This window comes from Rhinoderma darwinii, chromosome 5, assembly GCF_050947455.1.
Source record: "Rhinoderma darwinii isolate aRhiDar2 chromosome 5, aRhiDar2.hap1, whole genome shotgun sequence".
Classification (NCBI taxonomy): domain Eukaryota; kingdom Metazoa; phylum Chordata; class Amphibia; order Anura; family Rhinodermatidae; genus Rhinoderma; species Rhinoderma darwinii.
In genome coordinates this window covers 145,522,275-145,533,335 of record NC_134691.1, presented here as the reverse complement: position 1 = coordinate 145,533,335, position 11,061 = coordinate 145,522,275, and positions in this window count along the sequence as shown.

Here is an 11,061-nt window from a genome sequence, read left to right as displayed (position 1 = left end):
GTCGCAGTGACACGCCCCCTTGCCGGTTTGGGTGAAAAGACTGATCTTCAAAGCTGGAGAGAGAGCATGCACTCTCTGCTTGCTCTTGCTGTGGCACTGTCCATACCTGATTGGACAGTGTCACAGCCATAGTAACACGCCCCCTTACCAGTACACGCCCCATTGACTGTTCAGGCGGTTATTTAAATATTTGGCGCCAAATATAACGGCACCGATGTCTAAATAGCGGAGGGAGGTAGAAAAAAAATGTAAAGAACCCCAGGGTTTGTGCAGCCCTCCCCATTACATGCTGCACATGTATGGGAGGTGAAAGGTTCTCTTTAAACATTTCGTCCAGCCATTTTGCTTATCCTGCCTCCACAACTTCACTCACATTCAAAGCTTGAGAGATCACACGTTATGTTTTCTACTAACCACTCTGGTATTTGCTGAATGCTGTCGCCACCTTATACCTCCCAGTGATCGGACGCCAGTCATTTCTGTGTGGTTATCACTTTATATAAAATGTTTCACTGGGCATCATGAATTGTAAACGGCAATTGAAGTTGGTGTAGTACATCTATAGTAGCATATTTCTATTCTATAGCCAAGGTATAGTGGCAGTTTTGGATTTACCTTTCAGGAGCCTGTAGGCACAGATTGTCTGGCACCTTGGACACCACCTATCAAGTAGACCATACCTTAAGTCATGCATGTACTGCTCTAAAAAGCTTGTCTATAGCCTCCCCTGCCCCCTCTCCTGGGTGTCCTTTTGCCGTTTACTGCTCCATGATAAATGCACTGATCAGTAAATTCATATAGGAATTCTCCCTTCAGCAGGTAAACCGTTCTCCAGTACTGCCTATAGGCACGAGCCTGTGTGCGGTGCAAGGAGCTCGGAGAACTACATACGTAGCACAATATAAAAGGTGCATCTCAACCCGGTGCTAAGGAAAAGTGGAGTGGGTTGAGATCCAATCAGACTGTTTTAATTACTCCTACTTTTCCTTTGCAGCAATTTTGATATATCTCCCCCCAATGTGCGTGTGGAAGTTCTGTAGTTTCTATAAAGACTATGTTCACATTTGAGTTGGAGGCCGTGCTATTCTTGCAGTTAAAAGAAAAATATAACCTCAATAGATCTGGCCCAGCTGAGCAAGCTGCTGTGCTGTACTATACAGAAGAACATCAACTAGGAACCACTGCTTAGTTTATATATAATGCTAAAAAAATGTACACATGTTACACATTATTGACCTGCAAAGTGACTACATCTGCTATTTCTATGCCAATATGTAATTACATGTTTGACCTCCTTTCTAAGGAATGTATAGGAGCTTTGGGAGTTTCTAATCCCAGGTAAGAATGTAAATTTGCTAAATGCGACAGGATTATACAGCTGATTATTATATAGTCATATTCTGATTAGAAACCATTAGAAACCATTTTTATTTATACTTTTTTATTATAGCCATCATACAAAATATAAAATATTGTCCTCGTTCCAGATGGCTCATGTTATTGCACGTGTCCCAACAAACGGTTTCTGATCTTTAAACTAAATAGAGAATTAAATCGTACCTATAATTTCAGGTGAATTATCTGACTAAGCCATCGTGTGTGTACTTGAGTGTTAACAGTATTTCTGACCGCAACGTTGCCTGTATACGGCATTTTTTTCCCCCAGTTTTGCCTACGTACAAGTGCTCTAGTTGTCAGTTGACCTATGCGCCTGTCTCAATACTGTGATCTAGTCCATCATAAGACCTGGAAACCTGTGTGCCGATATCTCCCGTCCCACAGACACAGCAGTAGAGTGTATAGAACAATATAGGATTGTACACAAAAATTAATGAGCAGTGCTGCAAATAAGTGTATGCTTCTCTACCTCAAGCTAAGGCCCACTTTCGTGATCAGTCAATAAAAGACTTGGAAAAAGTTATATGCATAGAAAAGTAGCAATGACCACTTCTTTCCAAGAGTTACATCAGTACCCGTCTTACATTTGCTGGGAAAAGCAAAACTGAAAATCCTGTATGATTAGTAACCATTTCAGCTAATGTTCTAAGGAAAACCAAGAGATGTATCCCCTAGCAAATAGAGCATTCCATGAGAAGCACCTCATACCAACAGTCAATACCTGGACCATCTGCTATTTTTGAAGCCCACGTGAATTCTTCATTGTGCCAGAAAATCCTTAAAGGGCTTTTGCCATAATCATTTATCACCGATCCACAAGATAGGTGATAAATGTCTGATCGGTAGGAGTCTGACCGCTGGGATCACCCCCCACGATTGCTAGAACAGGCTTATTGTGCCGTGAGTGGGAGCGGTAGTGTGCATGCTCTGCCACTGCTCCACTTATTTCTATGGTGCTGCCAAAGATAATGCTCGGCAGCCCCATAGAAATTAATGGTGTGGTCAAGCATCTACATTACCACTTCATTCCCATGGGGCACCCTGGAATGACAAGGTAAGCCTGTTCTCGTTGTCCGTGGGGTTTCCAGCGGTCGCACCACCATCGATCAGATGTTAATCACCTGTACTGTGGATAGGTGATAAATATTGGTTATGGGAAAACCCCTTCGAAGGGGTTTTCCAGGTTCAAATTATAGCAATCCTGAAGATATTCTTACTAATGTGCAATTTGTTCCAAGTCTTCATCACTCTGCCGAAAGCCTAAACAATAGGCACAAAACCGCAGTGGTGAGTACAGAATATATATATATTTTTTTAAACACTCAAAACTACACCTTCAGGTTTTCCCGGTCTCTTTAGAACCGCTTGACTCAATCTCCCTCCATCCCCCTTCGGTGGAGCGTCCCTAAATAAGTTCCAAACATGTCCGAGCAGATGACCCTTCCCGCATTTTCACGTACATGCACGTCGGGGAATGCTGCTCTTTAGCGCATTCCCACGTGCATGTACGTGATGCAGTTAAACTGTCACAGCACCGCGGGACGAGGTGACCGTTCACTGCAAACTGCTGTCCAAGACAGCTTAGCAACAGAGCTAGCCGACAGGGGACCAATGAAAGTGGTCCCCTGTCGGCGATCGCTGTGATTGGTCTGTCTGCATTGACAGACCTATCACACTTAGTGTGATGTAGGCAGGACTTGTTTTTCTATAGTCTCCGTCTCTGATCTAGTCTGTTGGTTTTGAGAGGAGATCAGAGACGGATTCTAATTTTACTTGTGAACGAATTATACCCCCAGTGCTGACCAGTCACCCCCCCAGTGCTGACCAGTCACCCCCCCAGTGCTGACCAGTCACCCCCCCAGTGCTGACCAGTCACCCCCCCAGTGCTGACCAGTCACCCCCCCAGTGCTGACCAGTTACCCCCACAGCCTGATCCGGCCCCCCCCCCCACAGCCTGATCAGTCACCCCCCACAGCCTGATCAGTCACCCCCCACAGCCTGATCAGTCACCCCCCCACAGCCTGATCAGTCACCCCCCCACAGCCTGATCAGTCACCCCCCCACAGCCTGATCAGTCACCCCCCCACAGCCTGACTAGTCACCCCCACAGCTAGTCAGTCACCTCCTGTGCTCCATCAGCACATCCCTGTGCCCCATCAGCACCCCAGTGTGCCACATCACCCAATCAGCATCGTCCGTTGCCTAGTGACAGGCATCACAGAATCAGTTCAGTCAGTCAGCCAGACCGTGTGTTTTTTTGTTCTTGTAAAAATACCCAAAAAAAAATAAATATAAAAAAATATTTTAAAAAAAAAACCTATATAAAAGTTTGTTAGTGAGGGATAGTATCAGACTAGCTTGTTAGAGTATACGTGGTGTAAGGTTAGGTACTGTCAGGGCTAGTTAAAAATAATTTAGCGTTGGGGTATTAGGTAGGGCTAATTAGGGTTAGAGGTTCAGGGAGTTAAAAACTATTACAATGAAAAAGCGGGTGTTCACTGCTGAAGAGGCGTACGCCTTATTCTGGTCAGAGTCTGACAGTGGAGATGAGGTGACATTTTTGATGTCGTCATCCTCAAGTGACACATCTAGTGATGAACCCCCCGTAGACGTTCTGGGGTTAGTGCGCAAGCACAACCAAATTCAGATGCCCCTGCGTGTATTGCCCCTGATAATTATATGCCCCTGGTGCCTGAATTTACAGCCACCCCAGGCACCAACGTGGACACTACTGGATTCAGAGAGAGAGATTTTTTAAAATTATTTAATTATTTTTCTCTGATTAAATTAATTTGTCTTATGCTACAGCAGACAAATATTTATGCGGCACAATTTATTGCCCACAATCCCAACAGTTACTATTCCAGGCCCCAAAAATGGACCCCTACCAATGCATATGAAATACAGAAATTTTGGTGCCTAGTACTTAACATGGGCATTACAAAAAAGCCCTCTATTCGCTCCTATTGGAGCACTGATATGCTACACCATTGCCCACTTTGGCGCCTCACCATGCCTAGGGCTCGTTTCGAGATCCTGCTACGTTTCCTGCATTACAACAATAATAAGGAATGCCCACCCACAAATGACCCCAGTTTTGACAGACTGTTCAAAATTAGACCTGTAGTGAACCACTACAATTCAAAATTGAAAGAGATTTACACCCCACAAAAATGCATTGCAATGGACGAATCCTTGGTGCATTTCAAGGGCAGGCTACACTTCCGCCAGTACCTGCCCATCAAAAGGTCTAGGTATGGCGTGAACTGTATAAAGTGTGTAAAAGCGTGTCTGGATACACTTCTAAATTCAGAATCTATGAGGGAAAAGATTCTGCAATAGAGCCCCCAGACTGTCCCCCTGTCCTAGGAATAAGTGGGAAGATAGTATGGGATTTGCTCCACCCCTTACTGGACCAGGGATACATCTATTTATTGGTAACTTTTATAATAGTGTCCCCCTTTTGAAGTGCCTTGCTGCTAGAGGAACCGCAGCTTACGGCACAATTAGGAGAAACCAAAAGGGTCTCCCCAAGGACTTTGTAGATCATACAGTGCGCCGAGGGGAAAGCAGGGCTGTTTGCAGTGACAATTTGCTGCTGGTCAAATACAAGGACAAGCGTGATGTCCTTGTATTGATCACTCTCCATGTAGACCGATCCAGCCCTGTCCCAGTGCGAGGAACCACAGAGCAGAACATCAAGCCTGTGTGTATCCAGGACTACAACCAGTTCATGGAAGGGGTGGATCTTTTGGACCAGGTTCTGCAACCCTACAATGCCTTCAGAAAATCAAGAACCTGATATAAAACATTGGCCGTATACCTGACACAAGTGGCACTATATAATTCCTTTGTTCTGTATAAAAGTGCAGGCCATAGGGGGACTTTTCTTGATTTTGAAAAAAAAATTATTAAAACTTTGATTTTTGGAGACCAGGAAGGGGAGAGCGGCAGTGGAAGCAGCAGTGCTTCTGGAATAGTGGGCTCAAGAATTGTTCATGGGCAGCATTTCCCTGGCGTACTTCCCCCCCCCCCCCCCCCCCCCCCACTGAAAAGAAAAGGAGGCCCCAAAGAAGGTGTCGAGTATGCTCGATGAGGGGCATTAGGAAAGACACCACCTACTACTGTGAGATCGGGCCTCTGCATTGGAGAGTGCTTTCGAATATATCACACCTCTGTTGATTTTAATTAAGTCCCTTTTCCTCCTGCCTTCTCCTATCGCCTGGGTATTTACTTTCTAAAATGTATTTTATTTCCCATTTTGTCCCAATTGACATTTAAAAAAAACAAAACTACCAAATAAAACAAAAAATTCCCATTATGCCCCTAGATGAATACCATGAAAGTTTAAATTTTATTCAAGGAGGCATTTTATGACTTTTCTAAATGTTCTGGCACCCGTGTTGCATAAAATCTTACGAGTAAAAAGTGGGCCCTAAAAACCTCTGGCACTCCTTCAATTCTGAGTTCTGATGTGCAATCCTGACATCCCAGTAAAACCACTAAATAGTACTAAAAATTTCCATTATACCCCTAGATGAATATCTTGAAGCACAGGAGAAAAGGCACGCTAAATATTAAGGCCTCAATATTTGCAGGGTCTAAATACTCACTACACACCTAGATAAAAAGCATAAGGGTTATAGCTTTCAAAATGTGACCCTATGTTGTCACTGAAATGGCATATCTTTTTTTTTTTCAAAATGTAAGATGACCTGTAATGGCTATGTCCTGCCGCACAAAGCTCAATTTGTTTTACTGTATTGTGAAATGGGCATATTTTTTTTAATTTGGAGGATCTCTAATAATCGAGCTGTTCCATATCAATACACCATGTGCTTTACTACAGTTTTATTCAGGTTTTTACTGGATCTCTTACACCCGACAATACTTCTGGCAATACTGACATTATTTTGGGGACTAGTGATCCTTTACTGTTCCTATATATGGTTTTGGACACTGTCCCTTTATATATTCTGCAGGTGATTGGTTGTTTAGTGCGCATAGCGGTTCCTACCTTGCCGGGCAGGGGTCTGTAAGGCTGGGTTCACACTACCTATTTTCAAGTGTAAACGAGGCGTATTATGCCTCGATTTATGCCTGAAAATACGGATCCAATACGTCGGCAAACATCTGCCCATTCATTTCAATGGGTTTGCCGCCGTACTGTGCCAACGACCTGTCATTTACGCGTCGCTGTCAAACGACAACGCGTAAAAAAGACGGCTCGTCAACAGAAGTGCAGGACACTTCTTGAGACGTAATTTGAGCCATTTTTCATTGATTCCAATGAAGAACAGCTCCAAATTACGGCCGTAATTGACGCCTCGCAAAACGCGAGTACATGCAACTACGTCTGAAATTACGGAGCTGTTTTCTCCTGAAAACAGCTCCGTAATTTCAGACGTAAATGAAGTTATCGTGTGCACATACCCTTATGGTGTACCGCGTCGCATGGTACGTTCGTCCCTTATATAGGGATTGATGAGGCTAAAGAGACGTTGTATGACCAGTCACTATAAAAAACAAGATGTCATCATAGCCCTACAGGTGTTTTTATCTTGTAAACAAACTCCAGTTTGCCACATAGTTGGATACGTTTTCCTCGATTTTTTTAAATAAATATATTGCCTTTCACTCCAGAACAGTTTTTCCCACTATAATTTATTATATATCAGACTAGAATGCTGTTCACAACGGCATCAGAATGACACAAATGTGGGACAATTGCTTTGTTAGCAAGACACAGTCAAACAGGCAAATGCATTTTTCAGGACATGCCTCCTTTATGAGAACATAGTGGTCAGCATGCTCACTACAAAAATTTGAGTTTTTTTTTCTAAATTTAATGCATAGCAGGTGAAAAATAAAAAATGTTCACTTTTTCCATAAAAGTATCAGTTTGAAGACCGCTTTCTTTGTAAAGCGAACATGAAAATGAAGAAACACACATCAAAATCTATCACCCTATTTCTCCTGTGTTCAAAAATACCCCCAATGTGGCCCTAATGCGCTGCCTGGACACATGGCAGGGCCCAAAAAGGAACAGAGCACCTGGTAGCTTTCAGGGCACCAATTTTGCTTGAAAATGTTTTAGGCCCCAATGCACATTTGGAGAGGCTTTGAACTGACAGAATGATAGAAACCGCCAAGAAATGACCCATTCTTAAAACTACTGTCTGTGACATCAGTGACACATGAGAAAAGTTCGTCACAAGAATTCACGGAGATTTAGGCAAAAAAGGTTCTATCCTTCCACCCTGGCTGAACAATAGGTGAAAGCAGTAAAGAAGGGAGGAAACCTCCAGCTCACCAGTTTGATGCGTCTCCAGACTCTCCGCTCGGATCCCCGCTACGGCTGGCGCCGCAGTGTACAATAGAAGAAACAGGAAAAATGATCCAGCGCTGAGTCGTACTTTGGGTTTAAAAAGGAAGCAGTATTCCCACCTTTATTGGGGTATTGAGATTAAAATTGAAGGGAGACACAGTCCCAAGACATGTGTAGATAGTAGGCAGTTTGCCCTGGCCTACGCGTTTCAAGCAGTACTGTGCTCTTACTCATGGCATGGACAGTGACATCAGGATAAACTCCTGAAGTGGAATCCCCGTCCACAGCGTTGCCGACGCTGTGACTGGGGATTCCACTCAAGGAGAAGCCAGTGACGTCACTGTCCATAAATGGACACAGACGACAGGGGCTTCTCCTGGAGTGGAATCCCCGGTCACAGCGTCGGCAACGCTGTGGATGGGGATTTCGCTTCAGGAGTCGCCCCTGATGTCACTGTCCATATATGGACAGAAAGAAATATGTAAGGATGCACACCAGAGTAAGGTGTGGTGGTGCTATAAAGGTCCGGGTTTGGAAATATATGGACAGATACATCAAGCGCTCCGTCCAGGAGCGGAATCCCCAGCCACAGGGGGATTCCGCTCCTTCAGGGAGTGACAGTGGCGCTATCTACAGGACGAGGGGGTGCTATCTATAAAGGGGCTGTGGGCTGTGTGCAGGGCCGGCCTTAGGAGTGTGCGAGCTGTGCCTTCGCACAGGGCGCATCACTCCAGCAGGTGGAAGGGGGCGCTGCGCTGGCTCCCTTCCCCTGCTTGTTTCCGAAGCGCCCTGCCCCGGCGACTCAGCAGTCGCCTTTCCGCCTGGGCGCTTCTTCACTTAGTGCCGTCGCTACCGCTGTAGCAGCCATAACGGCTGCACCAGCCATGAGGGTGGTGATGCCGCTAGCAGCCGCTGCGGCTGCTACAGCGGTAGCGACGGCACTATAGCAGAGCAGGGAGGTATCTCCCTGCTCTGCTATCTACTAGCGTCACTGTAGCTCCCTGAAGGAGTGGAATCCCAGTGTGGCCGAGGATTCCGCTCCTGGAGCGCTCCTTGATGTCTCTGTCCATATATGGATAGTGACATCAGGGGAAACTCCTGCAGCTGCAGCGTTATCCCCGTCCACAGCGTTGCATACATGCTGCGGATTAAAAAAACGTACCGCAGGTCAATTTATGGCAGTTTTTTTGGTGGAATTTTTACACCGCGTGTAGATGAGATTTGTTCAAACCGTATCTACTCTGCTGCTACTGTATTACGCTGCAGATATTCCGCAATGAAATCCGATACGTAAAATCTGCAGTGTTTACGCTACGTGTCGACATACCCTAATTGTTAGAAACTTTTGGTAAATAAAGTTCTAGAATACTCTAGTTTAGCCTTAAGCTACATGCACACAACCGTTGATTTAGTCAGTGTGCTATCTGGTTTTTTAACCGATCGCACACTGACCCATTAATTTCTATGGCCCCATGCACATTACCGTGTTCTCTATGAATCCGTGTGGGGGCCATGGGACCGGGCTGCAAAACTCAGAGCATATCCTATTCCTGTCCGTGTTTGCGGCTCGGTCTCACCCGTTCAAGTGTAATGCGACGTAAAAACCACGGGTGCCATTTATGTGCTGTTCGTGTTTTGCGGATCCGTTGTTTACGGGCCTTATAATACACACAGTCGTGTGCATGTAGCCTAAGGTGGATGGCTAGAATAAATAAACGCTTCATTAACATATTGCAAACTTTTTTAACAAAATCTCAGCGTTTTATTCCAGAAAATACTTTAAAGGAACAGTGTCACCAAAATTTTTTTTCTCTATCAGTTTTATGTTAGGGTTTTATTAAAAACGTTTATATTTATTTGTGTGTTTGTGTCTTTTTTCTATTTTTACACTTTTTCTTCCCTATGGGGGCTGCCATTTTTTTTTCCATTTCTGTATGTGTCAATTAACGACACATACAGACATGGAATACGGCAGCTTCAGTCCCATAGTGACTGCGAACGGGGCCCGTTCCATCCACTATGGTGTACGCCAGGTGTGTGGGAACGGCGCATGCGCCGCTCCCACACAGTCCAATTTGAAATGCGCGCCGTCCGGCACCATTTTCCTGTGCCGGACAGTAAGATTACTACTTCCGGTCGCGGCTTCCGGACTTGTGCACATGGAGCAGCGGCAGCAGACGGAGCGGACGGACCGGAGGGAGCGGCGGCGACTGGAGCAGGTAAGTGATTTCTATGTATGTTCGTGTTTCAGTGTGTGTTTACTAGTGTATGTAAACCTTCTACACTGTGTGTTAGCTCAAAAAATGGCGACACACAGTGTAGGAGGTTAGACCGTTCAAACCCCTCGTTTCTCCCGGCACTAGCCAGGATAAAGGAGGGGGGGATTCTGAGAGCTCACTAGAGCGAGGGATTTTTTCCCAATTTTGCAGCATAAAGCAATGTGGTTGCTTTACCACATGCAATGCTGCAATTTTGGGAATTGCTCCATCTAGTGACCAGTGCTGGGAAATATTATAAATTGAATCCAATTTATAATATTTCCTGACTCGTGAAAAAAATAAAAAAAATTAGAACAATGTTTAATCACCTACACACTAATTGTTTAACTAAAAAAAAAAAACATGTTTTGCTGGCAACACATTCCCTTTAACATAAATGCTCTTTGTAATTTTCTCCTTTTCCAGGTGGGCCAACCTGTTTCATCTTTTTAATGACAGTCCTGCATTATCATCATGGTTCCTCATTCAATTGTGAATAGTTAACACCTGATACTGTTATTCAAGATAACTTCCAGTAATATATATAAAAGAATGTGCAAAGGTTTATTACAGTCTGACCTTTGGAAGACACATAGCAAGGAAAGTCCCAACAAGCACAATTACACTCCGTGATTCTGCGATTGAATTATACAGCTAGGCTTACCGTATTTAATTCTGTATTGTATAGTCATCTGGTGTGCAAGTATTCTGACGGTGGTACACTAGGTAGAAAACTATGTGGAGGCAACAGAAAGAAGTATACTACAGGAACATACAACTATAGAAGTGGTTGCTATGCCAGATTACAAAGAAATTAGAAAAAAAATAAATATATATATATATATATATATATATATTAGAAACTTCAATATCGCTGCTTTATAGCAGTAGTATCATGGGTTTAATTTTTAACTAGGGTTATATACTTACTGGGTTACCATAAGGCTGGGTTCACACGACCACATTAACGTCCGTAATGGACGGACGTATTTCGGGCAGAAGTCCCGGACCGAACTCAGTGCAGGGAGCCGGGCTCCTAGCATCATAGTTATGTATGATGCTAGGAGTCCCTGCCTC